Source organism: Anomalospiza imberbis, chromosome 2 (genome assembly GCF_031753505.1).
Source record: "Anomalospiza imberbis isolate Cuckoo-Finch-1a 21T00152 chromosome 2, ASM3175350v1, whole genome shotgun sequence".
Classification (NCBI taxonomy): Eukaryota; Metazoa; Chordata; class Aves; order Passeriformes; family Viduidae; genus Anomalospiza; species Anomalospiza imberbis.
In genome coordinates, this window is record NC_089682.1 from 79656937 (window position 1) to 79669391 (window position 12455).

Genomic DNA, 12455 nt, shown 5'->3' on the forward strand with positions numbered 1-12455 from the left:
ATATGACAGACTCTATAAATCTGTGGTGAGAAATGGACCTTGTCTGAAGGAGCTTGCAATTTAAACATGCAAAACAAGAGGCTGGAAGAAAAACAGAGTCAGAAAAGACAGGCGGCAGGTGTGTGATAAAGGCAGCAGCTGCGCAGGTCCAGGTCCTGTTCCTGTTTGGTTTCAAACAAGTATTCCAAACCGAAGGTTTTTCTCACAACAGTATGAACAGAGAGTTGGCAAACTAAGGCAACCAAAGTGATCATCACTATATCTAAAAGGTGCTAATACCCAACAGAAGATTTTTTTTTTTCATTATTTAAATTAGTTTTAAACAGGGCAGGAACAGGCACTGCAAGGCTCCTACCTTTGGCAAACCTGGTTTAGGAAGACCAGACTTGGTTACAGCCCAAGCTGCTGCTGAATCCGCCTCACTGCCACCTTCTTAGTCCTTTGCTGCTCTCTCCAGTTTAGATGAAGGATTAAAAAGGAGAGCACAATTGCATGCTGCATTGATGTAAATCTTTATCCTCTGATTTTCTAAAACTACATTTTCATTTTTGTTTGTTAAAAGATTTAATGTTTAATTAATCTGTTTTAACAGACAAGAAAATGTGTTCTAGCAAAATGTTTCTCCTGTGTATGTATGGTCTGTTCAAATAACCTTTTTCCCAACTTCTCTGCAATCAGAAGATTTGAATTTTAATGCAAAATGTTCATGCTAGAACCTGATCATATCCCAGAGCTACAATTCTGAGTGGCATCAGTCCATGGTATCTGACAGTATTTGCCAAAAACATGTCAGGACTCCCCTATAGTTCAAATCACCCCATAAATTCTACACTTACACAACATTGGTGACCTCATACCCAAGGCATGCCTTAATGATCAAGCAAGTGGAAACGTTCAGTAAATACATTGAATGTTTGACATTGTTATCAGTGGGTGTTCCCTGGGTCTCTTGTGAAACAATCACAAGATTAATGCAAGGCCGAGAAGTGTCAGCCAAGTGAAAACCTTAAATGTTAGTTAAGAAATTTAAATAGACAACAGCAGTTTTCCTGCATTAAAATTCAGCAAAATAGTTCTTAAAGAAGTATTGAGGAAAAAACCCTGAATTTTCTTAAATGTGAATTATTTGTGTTGTTTTGACTGACTTTCTTTTAAATTGTTGCTTCTGACATTGTGGAGGAAGTATGCCAGTCTCATGAGGAGTTCTGAGAAATGAAACACTAAAATATCTCAACAAAAGTTTTGATGAAGTCCATGATAAAAATTAGGCTCGATACAGACAACTATTTCAGCCTTTCAGCCTCTCTAAATCAGGTCTTAGAAATACTCCCAGTGAAAAGAAGGTTGATTCCCTAAACCAGAGCACAGTGCCACCTCTACAGTGCACAAAATCTTGGCTACTTCTACTGATTCCCATGTCAGCAGAAGGCATTGACATGCTGTAGTAAAATAACATAGAGGGAAAGGAATAAAATCAGAAATAAAAGCATATTTTTAAAACTATTTTTCTTTCTCTGTACTTCACTTTACAGGCTAAGTTGAATTTAAATACATGTGGTTGGTTTTGCACCCTGGGCATCCAGTGCCATCTAACCTCAGACCTGTGGGGCCGCCTCTGCAGGGATATGTGGGGTGCTGGCAGGGGGTCCATCCACACCGCTTTGGTGCCCCGAGCAGCACATAACAGAAATATTTAGCAGCTTTGTGTTGCAACCACCATGCTCAGCATAGCCTTTATTTGGCAGTCTTGCAAGGAATGAAAGCCTTACCCTGTAAATATTACATGCTCCTGAATATGAACCTGATTAGGCTGCTGAAGAAAATAGGACAAATCAAATGCTTTAAGTACACGTAGGAAGGATATACAGGGCAGGGGTTGAGTTTAACAGAAATTAACATTTGTGTTAATGTATCTTATATCAATACAGAGATGTAAAAGAGTAATTAAAAAAGAGTCACATAGCTAAATTTATCAACAGCAAAAAAATGCAAAACCGATTTCCCAACCTGCTGGCTGAGACTCAGTCACAAGCATCACCTGATTGCCTTTGCACTGAAATGATTTCCATGAAATAATTCACATTCATAAACTAAAGAACATAAATGGAACACTGCAAATGATGGATTTGCAATGGCCTGAGCTGAAAAGAACTTACTGCCTAGGTCATAGAGGTACTTGGATGACCCTACAAGTTGGCTATAACAATGTTCAAGGCGATGGTAAAAATGATGGATTACAATCACATTTGTGTGCTACATTACTAAGTAATGAACTGCACTGTACTATGTGTTTTGCTTCCAGGAACATCTACTTATGTCATTCTTTTTAGTCATCTTTTTGCAGCAGAACATCATTGTTTGATAACCAACATCTTTAGTTTCAGGAGTTCAGAATTGTGCCAAATCTTTAGTGTCAATTACTGTGTGTAAAATGAAATATTTACAGATTCTATGGACGAAAAATTTAAAAATCCAGCATGAATGTCCATTAGCAGAAGTTTTTCACTTTTGCTCCCTACCTCTGAATTCAAACCTTTGACATGTCAATGAGCACATTCACAAGTAAGTAGGTGTGAGAGGAAAAGCAGGGCAGTGTCCTCCCAACAGCATCCCTGTTCTCAGCTCTCTAATGCCTTTTGCATGGTCTTGATGGCCTGACTTCCAGCAGTGTCCAAATGCTTAAAGAAGTAGAAAATCATTTTAAGGGATACAGCAAGCACCTGAATGAATTAAGAGTGTCCCAAACAGTTATCTACTTCAGGAATGAGCTTGCAAACTTTGGTGTGAGGAAAAGCTTTTCCTTAGGAAAAGAGCTGAACCTGCACGAAGAAATGAGTAGGCTGACATTTGCTCCTGCCCTGGATCCCAGAGTACTGAAAAGACCTGAGGAGCAGCCTGGTGCAGTTCTCTGGCCTAAGGTAATGTCTTTATTCCTCAAAGATGAATTTTCGTTTTTATCATAGTTTTTTCAACTTAGGGACTTGACACGGATAACACCTTATTGGAGTAAGTGATACCAGCTGTTATGTGATAGAGAATGTCTCAGTAATGATTTTTAATGTGGGTAAAAGACTGTATTACAATAAACAGAAAATATGTTTATCCTATTACAGCTAATGCCAAGGATAAAATCCTCTGTGATTCCTCTGTGTGCACACAAACCAGATGCTGACAGGCCCAGCTGCAGACCCTATTTTACCAGTTTATCCAAGTCATCCTCAGTGAATCATTGCATCTTGTCTTGTTTCTAATCTAATTCCATCCATTATCCAAGATGGATAATTTCCAGGGCTACATTATAGCAGCAGAAATGTCTGTGAAGAATAAAAATTGTGCAAATCTACTTTTTGGTGTATGTAGTGCAGAAGTCTTCTGCCAGCCCTTCTTCCATTTGAGCAGGTCTGCACATGCAGGAAGAGAAAAATGAGAGGCATGAGCCATAGCCTGAATATCCAGTGTTTGTGCATCCCACGTGGCAAAAATGAGTGTATGGCAAAAATCACTGATGCTGGTGGTGGCATGCTAAGAGCGCTGCCTATAGCATGAACTTACACATTTACCCACACTCTCTGCCTCTTCATACCTCTGTTTATTGCCTTGTGTTAGATGGGAAGCTTATTCACTCAGCTGCCACTTTTCTGTTGTGTGCCTGTATGGCAGCCAGAACAGGGAAGTCGTGGCTCAGAAAGGATGGCCTGTGTCTAAGGGTAGCCCAAATTAAAATGCCTCCATGTAAAAAAGACATGCCTCAGGTCATTGTCTATTTGAGGTAAAGCAGCCCAGCAGGGTAAAACTGTCCAGTTCTGGTGGGGCAGAGGTCACATCTCTCCAGCACTCTTTTTTCTCCATTTTTGTCCATACAAAGCCATCTGGGGACTTAAGAATGTCCTAGCACCTCTCAATAAATGCTCTCTATCACAGTGTCTCAAAATTCAACCCAGTGTTTTAACTGGGAAGTGCCTTCAATTGAAAGAGAACCTGAAGGAGCAAAAGGTAAGATAACTCCTTGTCTCCAGGAAAAGAAAAGCAAAGAAAAAAAGCAAGGAATCCTCTTTTCCAGAGGTGTAAATCAGACTTTTAAGCTTACAGCCCCAAGGGAAGTGCATGTCCTAGCCACAAAACCAGATTGTTTATGAAATTGGATGTTTGTTTAATTCAACAGCATTCATGTGCCTGGCTCATCATAAATCTTAATATGTAAAGCATCTATCTACATGGATTTCAGCAGGAGCAGATTTCACACTATTTCCATGCAGAAGACATTAGAGGATTCCTGGTTTAGTCATTAGGACTGTTTTAAGGGATATTTACAAAGGCAAAAGTGTGTCTCCTGTTCTCAGTCATCCACTCAGTGGCCTCAAATCCTATAAGCTGAGGGTGGTGTTAGGGACCACTTCAGGTGCAAGCCTGGATGCCAGTACAGACTCTGCCGTCCAATCCCTAGCTGGGGCAGACATAGCTCTAAACCATGCCCACGCCGTGCTGGGGCCTTAAGCCCACTTTGTGGTTTGGATCCCTTGGGAGTCTCATTTGGGCATTAGGAACCTCTGTGCCAATTTCTGAATCAGAGAAGGGCCCCAAGCAGCCAGTGGCATTTAGGGCATCGAGCAGATGCACGTCTCTGTGCTGCAAGGAGGATCACATGGACAGAGGGAAATGGAAGACATCACAAACTCTGCTAATAGGTGGTCTGAGCTGCATTTTGAACACAGAGTTTATCATGACAGCTGATGTATTTTAAGGTTGGATGCTGCTGAGCACATTCATCTCACAGAAGGCGGCAGCATGATGGAGCATAGAAACACACCACTGACACAAAAGCAGACTCAAAAGCAGACTCAAGTTAATTTAAAAACAAAGCTTAAACATCTGCTCCAAGAACCAGCTCTCTAGTGCATAGATGGGAACACTAAAGTTTGAAACATTACAGAGTGTTTAACCAGTACCACACCAGATGTCAGACGTTTTTGGCAATGGTGTAGATATTATCTGGCAAGTTCTCATGAGCAGCTGACAGGAATGAAGAGTGACATATAAGAAACAGAAAATACCAGCCATATGGCATGAATATTATGCTAATGCTTCAGGTGTCAAGCAGTAGTCGCTTGTGTTTAATTTGAGTGAGCAAAATTTATATGGATTTTAATGATTCCACGATGTCAAACACAATTTCATTTACATTCCCATATTGTTACAACTGTAATTTTGCCATTTAACAGTAATAGACACTGAACTAAATGTCTCCACTTAGGAGCAATGTTGTTATCTTTATGGCTTTAATAACACACCTCCACCTCACAGGTGTAATGTTTATTCCTACAGTGCCACTGCAGTCTGCGAACGAGCTGTGATGCAGCCTGCAAGACACCGCTGGCTGACGCTGTAGCCTTAGGCTGAGGTAAATACCAACAGCCTAAGAGAAGTGCAGCACCCAGGCTTTTTATGGGTGTGTCTCCAGAAAAATAAATTGCCATGATTTGACCTCCAAACCTCTTTGTGCTGGTGTTGTATTAGCTGTGCATTTTCAGGAGGGAGTTCTCGCGGCAGACTGGGTGTCTGAGCTTCAGACACTGAAGGGGAGCCCCGCTGGCAGCTCAGCTCTGCCACATTTCCTGAAGGAACATGATGACAAGTTGCTTTACAGACCACATGCCACATCAGAACTAGATTTTTTTCACTGAGAAGTGGAAGTAGCAAAGACTGGTGCCATAAAATTGTGTGTTCTACTTGTTCTGCATCTCACCCTTAAAGAAGCTCAGATCAGCCTCATATCTCTGACAACAAAAGGAAAGGAATATCAGCCTGAGTTGCTGGATTGTCAATAGCTGTTTCATATAGACAAAGCATAAAAATGGCTGAAAAGTGCATTTGTTTGATGGCTCATTTTGGGCTGAGGCTATTTCTTGGTCAATGTATAAAGCAGTGCATGACACGTGTGACATCTGTGCTGAGGCACAAGGGTGATAGTTGGACTGACTGTGAGGAAGGCCAGCACCACTTCTGTGTCTATTTTATAGAAAGAATAAAAATTATAAAAATTAAATTAAAAAGAAAGAGGAAAATATTTTTTTTTTCAAAAAGGATGGAGGTGAATTAAACAGCAGCAAAGGTCCTGCTAGGGATGAGATCACAGATTTCTTACTGTAATGTTATTTGCATCCATGCAAAAGGTTTAAGTGGTAAAAAAAATCTCCTTATAAATATATTTGTGGGGGAAGTTTCCACTCCTTGTGGCATTATATGGTGACTATGTAATGAAGGTATAATCAACATAGGCTGAAATGTGTTACGAAGAAAGGAATTAGACACACAGAGCAAATTGTGGAGGACACCTGGGAAAGATGCAGGTGGGCTAGGAAGGCTGGACCCTCTCTGGTTCTGAGAGTAAAAGAGGAATTCCTATGTCTTGCAAACACTCCTTGATGTATTTGTGATGCAGGTCTTTGCTGTGCACTCAAGCTATGGTGAAGATTATTTGGGTAGGTAGAAAATGTCTGCCTGGTGCCACCTGCCACAGTCACAGGGTTATTATTAAGTGGATGGAGGATATATTGGCTGGAGTGAGCACTTTCTGTCATGAAAGCTCCAAAAGTTGGCTCAGATGTTGCAAGACAGACTATCTGCCTGGAGCTACAAGTTGTGCCATTCTCTGTCAAGCTCCTCATTCCAAAAGCTCAATGAAAGACAGGTTGCCCTCCACGTAACTTTGGCAGTGGTGTTGCCAGTGTGATAATGTTTCCATTGAGCTTAGACACAAGACACAATTTCCAGGTTCTTTGAGAGCAGCAACTTCTGCTGTTTCTAGCAGGCTTTGGAGTCTAGCCAGCATCAGAGTCTCCTGTAAGCCCTCACTGCAAGCCCACTAGAGCCCCTTAATTTACTACCTACTTGTCACCCTAAATGCCATTTCAGTGTGCCTACTCTTGACTACTGCACTGGTGCTTCTATGAGCAGTATGAGACAGAGCACCTCTCAGTGGTTTTACTTCCTTGTTTTCCTAAAGGGCATAACCAAGTTTTTTGTAAGTACAGTCTGGCTTCCTCTTTGAAAATCTTCAGACCAAGCCTGCATCCCATTTTTCTTCTCTATATAGTTTTTCACTTACAGGAATGTTAGGTCTACAACATTTTCAAAGCATTGTTCAATATATTATTAATATAAACTCAGGGCTGATGCTTGTCCACACACCCATCTTTGAGGTTAAGCTCTGTGAACTGCATTTTTATATGCAGAGAACAGCTCTGGTCATAATGGCAAGTGCAACAACAATTACAAAAGGTGGAAAAATGTTACCCTTCAATTATCCCCTAAGCACTGCAGAGGCAAAGCAAGGGCAGTGTTTGGGTAGAGCCAAAAGTGAGGTCTAAGCCTCATAAGTGGGGATAGGATGTAGCTGTCAAAGAGTATGGCTCTGTGCTTTCAGTTTAGTACACTGTTAGTCTTGCACTAACAGTGCAAGATATCTTAGATCTCTATACATAAGATTGCAATCATTTTAAGTTACCTTTTTTATTTTGGTCTGAAGAGAGATGAAGCCATCTGGTCTCACTTTGGAGGTGACAACCAAAAACTCCTGGTAGCGACAGTTATCAGCTCAGTGGTGAAAACGCTCTCTTCTCCCAGGGTAACAAGTGACAGGATGTGAGGAAATGGCCTCAAATTGCACCAGGGGAGATTCAGATTGGATATGAGGAAAGAAATCGTCACTGAAAGGATGGTCGAGCACTGGAACAGGCTGCCCAGGGAAGTGGTGGAATCACCATCCCTGTAAGGCTGCAAAAAAAACGGTAGATTTGGCACTTGGGGATGCGATTAAGTGGCAAACACAGGGATGCTGGATTAACATGGGAGCTGGGTTAACATGGGAGCAATGCAACTGCAGCACCCAGTGGGGGAGGCAGGGATGTGTGCCCTGGGCAGAGTTGTGGTGAGGCAGGAAGGTGCCAGCCCCTTCACAGCCCCTGGAGAGGAGGACATGGGGTGGAGTAGCAGATGGCAGCATGTGGACATGGGCAGGCAGGAGCCAGGGGACAGGAACACTGCTGCTCCCTGCCCTGGTGCTCTTCCTCAGGTTACACTGGGTATTGCATTTCACATCTCCAAGATTCTGTTCATCCTCCCACCTTTTGTTTGTGATCTTTTCAGAGCAGGACCATCTCCGAATACATGTTTTTTCCGTGACTTGCACTGTGAAGCCCTGATCTTGCTTGAGGCCTCTAGTCATGACTTTAATACAAATGATAAATCATCATCATAAAACAGGACTGCACAAATCCATAACTCCTGTCATAACTCAGGGATGAAGTGTCAGCAGCTCACAGACATGTGACAAGGGTCAGGGAGACCATGAAGGGCAAGAAGAAGTAAAGAGGAAGTGCTGCATGGCTTTGGAATATTTCTAGTATATGTCAGTCTTATATCCATGTCAATTCAGAGCTGATTTCCTTTATCCACGTCACCTCCTGACAGTGACATGGCCAGGAAAAGGACTGAGCCACACATCACAGGCACTCACCGAGGTGCAGCTGCATGAAAACGTGCATACACAGTTGATGGGTGCTTCCCATCCTCAGGCTGCTGTGAGAGCACCAAGCTGGCAACCAGGCTTCAGCAAAACCATTCCTTTGTCCTTTTAGTGATGCCTAGAGACACTCGTGTCTCCTGTCTTTTTTTTCCATCTGTCCCATAAAGGAAAGCTATGTGGGTATGTCATGCAGGGGATTTTGATAGTTCTGGAGACTCTCCCTCTCACCTGTGAGTCAGCTCAGACATACACAAGAATCATTGGCCAGGAAACTGCTTTGTCAGGCAGCCTCTGGACCCATGGCTAAATTCCCTGAGAGATCCCATCCCATGCTTGAATATGTACAAGTCAACAACATGCTTTGCAAAAGCTGTCATCACTCTCTAGGGTTACACATTTTTTCAGTGTCCCCTAACCTGTAGAGGCAAGGAGTTTGCGAGACCCAGAGCATGACAGGAAAGATTTGATGCAGGAATGTGAGGAGATGAGGGTGAAAAATCCAGTGGTTCTGTCCATTCACAGCAAATCAAATAAGCATAGAAATATCTTTAAGCCATTTTATCTGGCAAGAAGCCATGCTGTATTTTCAGCCAAAGTGTGATGCTTGGAGAAAATGTAGCTTCAATGAGCTGAATAACAGGTGAAAAAGAAGCATGAGGGGAGAGTCAAGGCGTATTTATGGAAAAATATTTTGTCCTTGATGAATTGAAAGATTTATGCTATTCCTTCCTGTAGCTTCAGAACTTCCAGACAACAATTCCCAGTATTCCTCCTTACTCCTGAGATTAGAACTTTCAAAATATTTTTAAGTGTTTCAAAATAAATGTAGTCTTTAGAGTCTTCCCTGCTGTAGGCTGAAGGCTACGCGGTCTGTCACATTGGTTTAATGGCTTACACAATCAGGAAAAATCCATCTTGTTCCCAGTTATGACTGCATTGTAAGGAACTTCTCTAATGACTCCTGTTTGCCAGATGACATTGTTTGTAGACAGACAGTTACAATACAATGGGGTTTTTTCCCCCAGAATTTATCGTCATTAAATTTTACATTTGGTATTGAATACTCTAAATGAAAGCAGGTTCATTATTCAATATTGCCAAAATCACGCATGCTATTGCAAGAAAGCAATCAATCCCAGATTCAGGTTCTGGTGTATCGGCAACACTAGAACAACTGCTCTCACTCCATCTTTGTGGAGTAAATTTCCATAATTAGGATGAGAATTGGGCCAAATAGCTTTAGCACAGATGACACAGTAAATCGGATGAACACAGAGAATTAAAACAATGAAGCAGGAAGGAGAAAAGCAGGAAGGGCTGAGAAGTGACATCAAATAAAGAGATGTGAAACAGATGTGCTTGAACCTGAGCAAGGATATGGTTTGGGATGAATGAAACAGACAACAGTACATGAGACAATTTTCCCTGGAGAGCTACCCAGAAGTAAAGTGCTTTAAAGAAGAACTTGAAATCAGAGAATATGCCATAGTCAATATGATAACACATGAATTAGGCACTGAGAGAGACCAGCACAGAAAGTGATCCAGAGCAAGAAAAGGAGAAAAAGCGTTCAAGAAATTGGAAGTCCAGTCAGAAAGCAAAAGCTTTGAGAATGTACAGGAACCAGACTTGGGAAAGCTGGACACTACCTGAAGGAAAAAAGCACATTCGTTTTCATAAAAAAAGTAATTACAATAATTTGGACTGCACTTCAGGATGATGTAAATGGGCTACTGACTTGCTTAGCATTTGAGGCACTGCCACTAAAACATTGCTTGGACATTCTTGTCCTTCATTTTACTGCTGTGACAATGCAACAGCCTATGAAGCACCACCACAAGGATGCTCTTCTCTGGCTTCCGAAGCTTTTATCTTGCTCTGTGAAGATCAGATCCTGGCAATGTTAGGCCAGCACTCCATTCTCATTGTAAAATTCAGGCACCTTCTGAACAACCTCGTTTAAATCCATACAAGACACAGCTCTTTGCATCCTGGTTTCAGGAGATCAAATTGCCATCCTCTCTTATCCTCCTCATGGACACAAACTTGTGGTCTCCCTGCTCTGAGCTCATCTTTTCTATCAAAACTTACAGTTATGAGACTGGCTATTCTTTACTTATCCCAGTTAACAGCAGCAGATTCAACTTCCAGACTAACACCTGCGTCTCTGGTTTCCTTTTCCTTATATTTAAAGTTAACATAGTGAACTTTAAACAAACCTTTTATATATTTATATTATTTATATAATTTAAATATTTAAATACTGTTAAATTTTAACTTTTAAGATAACTAACATAGTAACAATCTTCAAAATAACATCTTCAAAACCTACTTCTTTAGTACCCTGCAACTCATGCTCATCTGACCATGGTTAAGTGAATGTGCACTTTCATTCTTTCTACTTTTTATTTCTACTTCTACCTGTTGGGGTTTGTTTGTTTGTTTGTTTGTTGTTTTGGGGGTGTTTTTTTGTTGTTGTCATCTTATCTCCCCAACCCTTGAGTGAGTTTTGAGCAAAGTGGGGCTGTGAAGTCATCTGTCTGTCCAGTCACTGTGCTGCAAAGTCCTCCTACCATAGAAAGCCTTCACTATGGGCTGGGCTAGGAACTATTTGCTCTCATTACCATCATCTCCAGGAAGGCTAGGAGACATCTGTTGAATGTGTGTAATAGGCCTGACTTCCATTTACCCTTTGTCTTTCCAGCTGTAGAGACCCACCCTGACGTCTCATTAACAAAGTAAAAATAATGACACTATTTTGTTTTCCCACCTCCGGGCAGCTGCAGAACCTTCCCTAACCAACTGTAAGCCAAGTCTCTTGTCCCTGGAGTCCTAATGCTTGAGAAACTCACTAAGCAGTCTTAGTTCCCAGTTTGTTTCACTTGTGTTCTGTGCCTTTCAGCTGGCTTCATCTGGGACCAGCAATGGAGGGTGATGATATGTTGTGGGGGAGATGATGCAGACTGAACTCATAGCAAAGGAATGCAAAGGAGACAATGTCAGAGGAACAAACTAGATACTAGGTAATTTCATTCCTCAACTGTATAAACTGATATTTTAAATGACGACTACCATGAGTTGCTCTCCCTTTTGTGGATCCCAGTGTTTCTCTTTCTTTACTGCAATGGCCTACAAGGCTTGGGCTCCTCGAAGCCTCCAAGAAAATGTCTTTTCTTGTCTATCTTGGCTTTACAAGCTGTAGACAGTGAAGCTGTTGGATGAATAACTTAGCTGGCAAAGGCTGGCCCCCTCAACTAACTCAGCCACAGACACCTCATGCAGAAAAGATGTGGGATTTACAAATGGGTGCCACTCTACCAGGAGAACCAGGTACATGGTCACTAACATTTTAGCAAGCTTTCTAAGCCCTGATAAATTTCCAGAGACTTTCCCATAGTGTATCTTGGAGAAAAGACATGGAGCTGGCCAGAGCACAGAGAATAATACTCCCCCAGGTCACAGAAAGACTTCTTGAGGCTGCCTCAAGCAGACAACCTCATGGAAAAAGGAGGAGAGGGACAGGGAGTTAATCACTCCCACTTACACCAGGGCTGCATCCTCACTAGCAGGTGTGGCCTTATGTCCATCATTTTCTTGGCAGTTTGGAGGTTTATCATCAGATAGGATTGCTGGCCAGATTAAGGGTGGGTGTCACAGCTCAGGAAGCACAGCACGAGGAGTTCCTCATCCCTGTTCCTGCTGAGATTGGGGCAGAGTCTCCCTAAACTGTCACACACACAAGGACATGACCTTAAATCAACAATTTTTTTGAACATTTTTGAGGAACACAGATTGCTGACAGAGAATTTGAGGCAATCAAAATCTTAGATGAGGACAAAAATTTTGTGAAGCTAGCTTCAATAAGGATTTAGTTTGACCATATCTTTAACCTGGGGGTCGATTAAAAGAAAAGAAGTTTCAGTGACTAATT

General features: G+C 41.8%; 1 protein-coding gene across 2 annotated transcripts in view; it reads right to left on the reverse strand.

Moving 5' to 3' along the window:
* STARD13 (StAR related lipid transfer domain containing 13) overlaps positions 1-12455 on the reverse strand; it is a 303442-nt gene that overhangs the window by 272650 nt on the left and 18337 nt on the right. Inside the window, exon 1 of one of the 2 annotated variants that reach the window (XM_068181984.1) lies at positions 356-372. The exons of the other annotated variant lie outside the window; for it this stretch is intronic. The gene's annotated coding sequence lies outside the window, so the exon portion shown is untranslated. Of the gene's footprint in view, positions 1-355; positions 373-12455 lie in introns of those variants that run through there. 2 annotated transcript variants of the gene reach the window in all.